General features: G+C 34.3%; 2 long non-coding RNA genes across 3 annotated transcripts; one reads left to right on the top strand and one right to left on the bottom strand.

Moving 5' to 3' along the window:
• The first annotated feature begins 66 nt into the window (after window positions 1–66).
• Window positions 67–3232, top strand: LOC138908995 (uncharacterized). 2 transcript variants are annotated; one of them, XR_011415491.1, is made up of 3 exons: window positions 67–139; window positions 2534–2674; window positions 2810–3232. It is a non-coding gene; the product is annotated as an uncharacterized lncRNA (long non-coding RNA). The 2 variants fall into 2 exon arrangements; XR_011415490.1 differs by lacking the exon at window positions 67–139 and having other exon boundaries at window positions 2287–2674.
• Window positions 3233–5891: 2659 nt separating this feature from the next.
• LOC108944004 (uncharacterized) lies at window positions 5892–8239 on the bottom strand. The gene is made up of 3 exons (XR_011415489.1): window positions 8069–8239; window positions 6771–7685; window positions 5892–6201 (listed from the first exon to the last, which is right to left on the bottom strand). It is a non-coding gene; the product is annotated as an uncharacterized lncRNA (long non-coding RNA).
• Window positions 8240–8443: the final 204 nt, after the last annotated feature.

Below are 8443 nucleotides of genomic sequence, written 5' to 3'. Positions count from 1 at the left end.
TTGAGTATATGAGATCAGTTGTACTCATACTACACTTCTGCACCTTGCGTGCAGATCTTGGAGCTAATGTTGCTGAGTATAGCGGGAGCTGGCATTGAAGATGTACCTGCTTTCCAGATATAGCTACCACTTATCCTTGGTAATTTTGGATTTGTATTTTGTTTATTTATATTCCAAATAGATGTCATATTTATTTTCATACCATTTTTGTAACTCTAAGTCTTAGTGGCTCGTGACTTGTACTACTAAATCCTTGGGTCATTATATACAAAATTCAGTTATTTCACCTATTGATTTCTTATTATTCTTATTTGAGTTGTGTTGGCTCTTGTTTGGCTTACCTAGCGGGTTAAGTTAGGTGTCATCATGACCAGGTGAATTTTAGGTCGTGATAAGTTGTTATCCGAGCTCTAGGTTCATAGGTTCTACGAGTCATGAGCAAGTGTCTAGCAGATCGGTATGATGACATCCATACTTATCTTCGAGATGCTACGGGGCATATAGGAACATTTTTCATCTTTCTTTCCTTATCGTGTGGTTTTGATTCAGCTTGAAGCGTATCCCTTTGAATTCCTTCCATCCACCCATATGTTATGTTGGTCACTCGGTATCAACTGTGCATCCACGACTTGTGATGTCATGGATGTGGTGCGAGATGTGCTCTTTGTGATTGTGGAGGTAGGCAGTCTGAAGGACTTGAGGCCGAGTTCATATTGTAGCTTGGGCTCGGTAGTTTCAGTTGCGTGGATATGTACATTTGGACTTATATGTCCGGTAGTGTCCCTATGAGTGGGATTGATGGCCCAGTGAGTGGTTAGATAGCTATATGATTAGTATTATGTGACTGTGAAATATGCTTAGATGGTTTGGATGTGACGAGAAGAATTTTGCTTGGGGTGCAAAAGGACTATGGATCCTTGATTTCTGTCTTAATGTATTGTACAGTCTTGAGTTATAGGTGTGTTGAGGGATCTTTTATGTTGTTAATTTGTGTAATAAAGTAGATTCTTATGTCTTGTTGACGAGTTCTGGCACGGAGGATTTAGCGATTACATAGTGGTTGTGAGCATGTTAGGGCATAGAGAAATACCAGTTTGAGGCTAAGCAGGTGGATTATCTCCTACGGAATATTTTTGAGCTTAAATGATCCCTATGATGTTTCTGTGAAGTGTTTCCTTTCAACCAACAAAATGTTTATGTGCTGCAATTTGAGTTCGGATCGCTTGAGAAAGTTTGAATGATTGTCGCGAGGATGGATATGCGGTCAGCAGATGATTTGAGATATTTTATGATTTGAGCTACATGAGCGTATGAAGGATGTAGTTGAATTATAATGCGAAATTATGGCAGTTATGGACTAAGAATATCATGGGTTATCAGATGTTATGTTCTATGGCTTCGAACCAAGTGAGGGAGTCTGCTATCGATGATCAGGTTGAATGGTCATGTGTTATGTTAGTTTTGTCTAAGGCATTTTTGTGGATCAGATATGACTTGAAGAGGGCTGGCTTCGAGGTTAGTACTGGGAGAGATGCATGATATATTATACTTTATGGGTATATGAAAATCGTGGAATGATTCGGGTTTATTATTTATGGCGGATGTAGTGTGCAAGGAGAAGGAATTCACTAGCAATAGCAACAAGCAGTAACCACAATAGGATACTAGAAAACTGAAGTGGAAGATAGTAAGAAGTAGCCGTAATACTAGCAATCTAGGAACAACAACAAGATACTACCAGACTAGCCCTAAACAGCCCAGTTAGGATCAGAAAAAAGCCCGACTATCTGGCATCCTTCTACCCTAATTCCGACCTCCACACCCTCCTATCAAGGGCCATATCCTTAGTGAGCTGAAATAACGCCATGTCCTGCCTGATCACCTCTCTCTAATACTTCTTAGGTCGCCCTCTACCTCTTCTCGAATCCGCCAAAGTCAATCGTTCACACCTCCTAGTTGGGGCATTTAGGCTTCTCCTTTTCACATGCCTGAACCATCTAAGCTTCGCTTCTCGCATTTTGTCCTTCATGGAGGTCATGCCCACCTTCGCTCGAATATCCTCATTCCTAACCTTATCCAACCTAGTGTGCCCGCACATCCATTCACAAAAAGAGCCCCTGAAATAATAAAGAACTTTCATATCATATTCTCTATTTTATTGACATGTCTCCAGATTTTATTTACTCTATATTAATTGGGTCATCTTCTCCCATGGTCCTAGTGTCAGGGATGGATCTAGACGTTATCTATAGATTTACGTGAATTCAGTAAAAAAAATTCAAATAGTACAATTATTATCCATGGACAAGGACCACAATCCCACAAAAATAGAATTTTGACATTTGCATTAAAATTGTTAGTAAATCAGATCTTTTGTGGAGTAAATCAGATTATACCAAGTAAATCAGATTATATGTTAGTAAAGTTTGTAACAACTTTTGACCATAGAGCCCAATTCCCCTCCTATATATAGAGATATGCTTTACCACTCATCCTCATTCTCAACACAACTTAACCTACCTGGCACCTGCAGTGGAGATGAAGAGGGCTACCAACAGCGAAGAGAACGTCAATGAGGATGACAATAATGATGATGATGAAGACGATGACATCCAATTCCTTATGAATCCTCTTCATGGATTCTTCAACATTGAATCAATGAGTCACCATATTTGTAAGTTCTTCCCTCTTTGTTTATGCTTTGGTTCTCATCATTGGTATGTTGATCGATGTGCCCTTTTCCTTTATAAAACTCACACAAACACATGGAGTCTAATGAATTATATTTATTGACTTGTTGTTTTCGTAGTGTGCATGTTTTGTGGTTTTGCTGCAACAATAAAAGACGGAATGTCTGATTCACCTGGGAAGGCTACATCAATTTCCTTGTCTTCCTTTCTTCCGATGGTAGCCTTGAGCTTTCACGTCTCTTGTTGCAAGCTTCGACCCACTGATCACGTTTTCCAATAGCAACCTTCACTTCTTGAATTGATCGCGAGGATAGAATGCTTGGAAAGACAAGAACAACTTTAATGGGGGAGATATCGGAAAAACAAAATAATAGATAGCTTATTAATTAAATATTATGAATGATTTAAACTTAGATAATCAGAATGAATTGATTTGTATAGGATGTACAAGAGAAGGCTTTTTTCTGGAAATTAGCTTCAGTATGTAAGGTGTAAAGTGGTAGTTTAATATGAATTTCCATTTATTGTCTTGATTGTTTTAAGAGATTTCTCACATTTGCATATTCAGTTTCCATTTGACACTTTACAATCTAAAGAGAGATTTATTGTAGACATTTTTTTTCCGCACCTCTTTTACTATAGAATTCCCACATTAATTTGCAGTTTTCGTTTCTCTGTTCTTATTTATTTTGAAGCCTTTTTAATGTTTAGGGTTATTGTTTAGTTAAGGAATTTAAAGACATGGAAGGAACAAGTGTACGCATCAAATGATGAAAAGATAACTTTGCTACTGAAATTGAAGTAAAATTACACAGATCTAAACTTCCCTCCTTTTAGTTTATAAACTTATAATTTTACTCAAAATTACTTTTTTCTTTTACATTATCAATCCTTATATATATGGGATAAGATCATGGAGGAATTTCGATGAGTTCGAGGGGAAATCTGGGGCATCCAGGGGCGGACCCACGTTGTATCAAGTGGGTTCAATTGAATCCGCTTCGCCGAATTATTTTGTTAATTATATGTGTAAATTATATTCACAAAGTGATATGTAGATAAAATTAACTCACTTAGTCCAGCAAAGTAATAGCAGTTCAATGGTCAAGCAGGGTCAATTTATGGCACACGACATGAGTTCGAATTAGTACCATCTACTAATATGTATGTCAAAATTGTTAGGTTATTTTTCCTTTTGAGGTTTATTATTTGCCATTTGTCATATAAAAGTTGTTTTTAGTTGTTATAATTATTTATTATTTGTAAATAATACTTAGCTTTTAAAAGTTTTATTTTAGTGAAATCTGTGTATTTAGTTTCTAATATCTTAATTTTGCACTTTTATGTAAAGTTGCGTTTTTACTCTTCTTCTTTTTTTGCAATTAGTTCTTTTTAAATTTATTTACTGTTTTATTAAACTGTGTGTTTATTTCTTTATTGTTCAAGTAAATTGTCTGTTAATTTTAATTCTTACTTTATTTATATTTATAGTGTTTCAAAATTATTAGATTGTTATTGTATTAACTTATCTTTTGAGTAAAACATAAGAATTTAAAACTGAAGACTTTAAAAGAAAATTTATAGTCTTATAACGGATTAAAAGTTGACACACACACACACACACACACACATATATATATATATATATATATATATATATATATATATATATATAAAAATTCACTTTCTATTACTCGGTAATTTCTATTATTGACTACTATCTCCCCTAATGTTATTATATTTATTGAACCCCCTTGGATAAAATCCTGGGTCTGCCACTGGGGGCATCCTTGCTCAGAAAGTTGCATTGTGTAATGGCAATTAGTTCTCCTTATGATCCGTGGTAGAGTCAGGAATAGGGAAGTGAAAATATAAAAAAGTAAACATACGAAGAAAATAATGGGAATCAATATTTAATATTTATATTTATGTATATAAAATAAAATTTTGATCTTAGCTAACAATGTAAGGGGGACTCCTTTAGCATAAAGTGGCTCTGCCCATGATTAAACAGGAATAGCATGGTCTGCCCGTTTTACCGTGAGATATGCTTGCAAAAATCTAGTTGTATTTTCTCCCCATTTTCAGTTTTCCGTCATATTCTTCAATATAAAAGCCTGTGAACGAATAGCCTATTGCCATACATCGACAATAATATACTCCCTCGGGCACTTTTTATCTATCTTCAGAATCATTAAATGGCATCCCTCATGAGTAGTGGTGGCAAAATGGTTAAAAGAAAATAGTTAACCACCTATATTATCCACTAAAAAATGAGTTGAATAATGAACTTTTTAAAAACGGATCAAATATGGATAAGAACCATATTATCCATTTAGAAAATGGATAACTAATAGGTAACCAATGGATAACCAATGAGTTTAACTTTTACATTTGTAAAGCCTCAAATTGGGGGTTGCTCAAGTTTGGGAGATTAGGAATTATCCCAAAAGTGATCATATTCAAAAAGTCATGGATAATATGGTTACCCATATTATCCGTCGGTTAACCCATTTTTTATCCGTATTAAATATGGGCCGGGTCGGATAATTTATCCATTTTTTTCATTACACGTTTTCGACCCGAACCATATCCGACCCGACCCGCCTATTTGTCACTCCTAGTCATGAGAGATACCAAACTAATACATGTTTGGCCAAATTTTTTCAAGGCCAAAAGCACTTTCTTTTTCTAAAAAAGTATTTTTTTAAAAAAATCTGAAGTGTTTGACAAAATTTTAGAAGGAAAAAAATGTTTTTGACTAGAAGCAAAAGCAGATTTGAAGAAGCATAAAAGGTAGCTTCTTCCTAGAAATACTTTTTTGAAAGAGTTAATACCCTAAACCCCCCTAAACTATTACATTTTTGTCAGTTTCCTACTTAAACTTTTCGACGCCCCTAAAATCCTCTGAACTATATTACTCTTCATATTAAAAAACCCTCGTTGCATTCTTAGTGGTATGTCTAGTCACGCTCCTAATCATCTAAAAACGTGTCAGGTGACACTACACTTGGCTAGGGGTGTACATAGTCCTGATTGATTCGAATTTTTCATTTACCAAACCAAACCAATTATCTCGGATTTTTAAATCTATATACCAAACCAAACCAACAATAGTCGTGTTTTTCAATCTCGAATTTCTCGAATTTTTTTGTGGTTCGCTGTGAAGCATCTTACAATAACATCAGAGACAATAGAATATAACAAAAATAAGAATCCACATATGAAATAACAAGATCATCTATACTATTACAATAGCTATCTCAATCTAAATATGAAAATTCTAGGCTAATTCAATCTAAACATGATCTCCAGTTAACCTTGAGCTATAGATATCCTTGTTACAAATCACAAAATAAACTAAACACAAGATATCTTCACTAAGATCTTCCCAAAAGGTGTTCAAACTTAATAACATAATAGCAGCAACTCAAAAGACCAAAGAATTTAGTCTTTAGTTCTTGAAACTTCATGGATCTCACCAAATTTCCAAAATTCACCCTTAAATCTTCTGACAAATAAATTAAAGTTTTATAAAAGACTAACATATGTGAATATTGACAAGATATACATAAATACAGAGGAATAGTGCATAAAATACCCTCTCAAAATCAAGGCGAAAGTCCATAGCAGAATCATATGAACTAATAAGCAGAGGAATATCGCAGATCATTCATGAATGCATAATCCTTTATATTCAAATGGTGGGAGAAAGCTAGTACTGAAGATAGAATGAAGGGGTTTTAGCCTTTTAGGTGTAACTCTATATATATCAGCGGACTAATGCAAAATATATAGTTCTTCTCCACTAATATCCTTTGCATCAAGATTGAGCAGTGAACATCGAATAGTTGAAAAAGTGATATCAAACTGCTCGACGAACAAAAGATATATTAAGTCTACATCTACAGAAAATTTAAATTTCACAAAAAGATTTTCCGAAGCATACTGGTTTGAAAATACACTTTCATATATTATATCTGCCAAAGATAAAATCAGTATTCTGATATAAAGCATTAGATTTGAACCATATGCCAAAGATAAAATCAGTATCAAGAATGATTAAATAAGTTCTCATACCAATTCTCAAACAGATGGTGCATCATGAATAGAGTCGACTAATCATTTTCAAGTATTACCCCTTTCCAATCATCAATGCGCACCTTCAAATGCTTAATGGCAGCATCATTAGCAATTGCATTATCGAGGGTCACTGTAAACAAGTTCTCAATACACCAACCTAATAAGCATTCTTCAATTCCCTTAGCAATAGGTTCACCTTTGTGATCCGGTGTTTGAAAAAAGTTTAGAATTTTCTTTTATATATTACATTGTTCATCAATCCAATGTGCAGTGACAATCATATAAGTTAAATTTTATAGTGATGTCCATGTATCACTAGTAATACATACACGCTGGTTTTTGATAAGATTTTTGAGTTTTTCTTTTTCTTCTTGATAAATCTTTAAACAGTGTCTAGCAACAGTTACACGGGAAGGTAATTCAAAATTAGGCAAGGCTTTTGCCATTAATTTCTTGAATCCTACTCCCTTAACAACTCTAAACGGTTGCTCATCAATGATTACAAATTCGGCAATAGCTCTCCTAATATCCTCCACATTATACACCACCCTCTCAGTGGAACCCGAACCTCCTTCTAGCCACTCTTCTTTGATAGGGTTTAATGTTGATTGCCTCTTATCAACGATTCTAAAGGGGGACTTGTGACATGTCATATTTAAATATGTCCATAACGTAGTACTCCCATTCTTGCTCTCAGAAGCAAAGCCCTACATTTACCTCCTTTTAGCAGTAAACTTGAAGAAATGATTCCAAATCTCAGACGTCTCTCTGCCAGTATTTCCAGATTTAGAAGGTACTGGACGAGTTGTTTGTTTTTGCTTTTTAGGAGGAGTGCGTCGATGAGGAGCGTCTTGACCTTGTTGTTGAGCTACTGCTGGCATAGTCAGAGGGTATTTACAATCACCTCCACATCTGGTCCAAAAGTTGTAGTTTCCATCCGAAAAAAGGTATCATGTACATGAAAATAAAATTGTAATCTCAAAACAATATTTATGAGCTTTCTGATATAAAACTAAGTAAAACAGCACAACTAAGTGAAAGAGAGCCACTTTCAAAGCAAAATGTTATATTTCTAAAAATTTCTTTCATCCCCAGAACCAAAAAAAGTCGCAAAAATCCCTAAAAAATGAGTGAAAACTAGAGTGTGTAATTGGTTCTGAAGATAATAAGTTCAAAAAATTAATACTAAAAAATATTTAGAAGAAAAGATTATGATATAGGGTAAAACTTAGACATAGAACAAAACTTAGAGGAGAAAATGAGCAATAAATGAAATAAGTTTCAAGAACTTTTACCTGAAGAAAGAAGCTTCAACGACCTCAGATTTGGAATCTTCAATTTGGGGAAGATGAAGTTAGGGTTTTTGATATGGGTGGGAAGAAGTTAGGGGTCTTTGATTTAGGGGGAAAGTATTATGCTTTTGGCGGAAAAGTCGATGCCTTATGAGTTATGACCTCAGTCTTAGTGGTCTTTTTTCTTTTACATTTGTTAACTTTTGTTATTCCTTTTGGGCTTTATTTGGCTTGCTAGACGTATATGGAGTGGGCTAAAATTGTAAGCCCAAATATAATGTTAATAATAATAAATAATGATAAATTAAAAGAAATATATATAAATTGTATTATAGTAAATATTTATTTTGTATAAAATAAATTTAAAAACTACATACA

This window comes from Nicotiana tomentosiformis, chromosome 4, assembly GCF_000390325.3.
Source record: "Nicotiana tomentosiformis chromosome 4, ASM39032v3, whole genome shotgun sequence".
Lineage (NCBI taxonomy): Eukaryota > Viridiplantae > Streptophyta > Magnoliopsida > Solanales > Solanaceae > Nicotiana > Nicotiana tomentosiformis.
This window is presented reverse-complemented; position numbering and strand designations above follow the sequence as displayed.